This window comes from Echinops telfairi, unplaced genomic scaffold, assembly GCF_000313985.2.
Source record: "Echinops telfairi isolate 266 unplaced genomic scaffold, ASM31398v2 ScPeMD7_9;HRSCAF=40, whole genome shotgun sequence".
Taxonomy (NCBI): Eukaryota; Metazoa; Chordata; class Mammalia; order Afrosoricida; family Tenrecidae; genus Echinops; species Echinops telfairi.
In genome coordinates this window covers 74820313-74821417 of record NW_022103906.1, presented here as the reverse complement: position 1 = coordinate 74821417, position 1105 = coordinate 74820313, and positions in this window count along the sequence as shown.

Below are 1105 nucleotides of genomic sequence, written 5' to 3'. Positions count from 1 at the left end.
ATACTTGCAATGCCACTGGATCCACAAGCCTTTTCACCCACTGGCCTGTGGTCTTCCTGCATTTGGCATCATTGCATGTGTTGCAGGAGTCTGAAGAGGACTTTATAGATTGGTCTCGGACATATGGGCTGATATTGGACTTAAGGACTTGACGTGGACCGGGCTGGGCTGTTTTCTCAATGCTCAATTGCTCTTGTATATAAAGCTATTTCCTATACACATATGAGTGTCTATGAATTTGTTTCTCTAGTCTGCCAGGACTAACACAGGGACACTGAGTTTATGTCAATGGTGGTAGAATAATTTGGGAAAGGCTGTAGAACACGCAGCGTAACCAGTGACCTGAATTATACAAGCAGAAGTTGTGGCATTGGACTGTTGCATCATGTCTAGTATTGCCACCATTAGAAAAAAATAATGACATAAACGACGACTACAAGGAAGAAGAAAATGTTCTCGAATGTACTCTGCTGACAATTATACAACTCTTCCGGACATGATCGAATCACCGAATTGCACGACATGAAGATAAAGTGCAAATAAAACTGTTCAAACAAAAAAAAGAGGTAGGAGAGAGTGAAATTCCCAAGGAGACTTCAGGTTCCTCCGGGGGGGGGAGGGAGGGACCCCCAGGTGCCAGGGGGCAGCCCGTCAGGAGGACACAGGGGATTCATTCCCAGGCTGGGAGGTGTCTCCTTTAGCCTGGGCTGCCCCAGACAAGACACAATTGTGTCCGCTTTGGCAACTCTGCCTAGATGTCCCGGGCACGAGGGGGGAGACGTGGAGGAAGGAGGCCCACTGCCATTCTTGGTGTGGTTCTTACTCGGGGAGCCGAGCTGCCTCTGGCCGCACTTGGGCAGCTTATAAGGCCTGGTGTGAGCTTTGTTTATGCAGAGCAGCAGAAAAGAGCAGCCAGCGGCGGGGCTGCTGCCCCTCAGTCCTTTTGCATACATTTCTCAGATGATGATCCACTCTACTCCCCCTGCCCCACCCCCAAGGCCGGTTTATTGAAAAAACCACCTTATATGGTAATATTGCTAACACACCGTCAGCTGGCCTTTTTAGGGACTCTGTTTGAAGAAGATCCGCCTCTGGGGTTTTATAT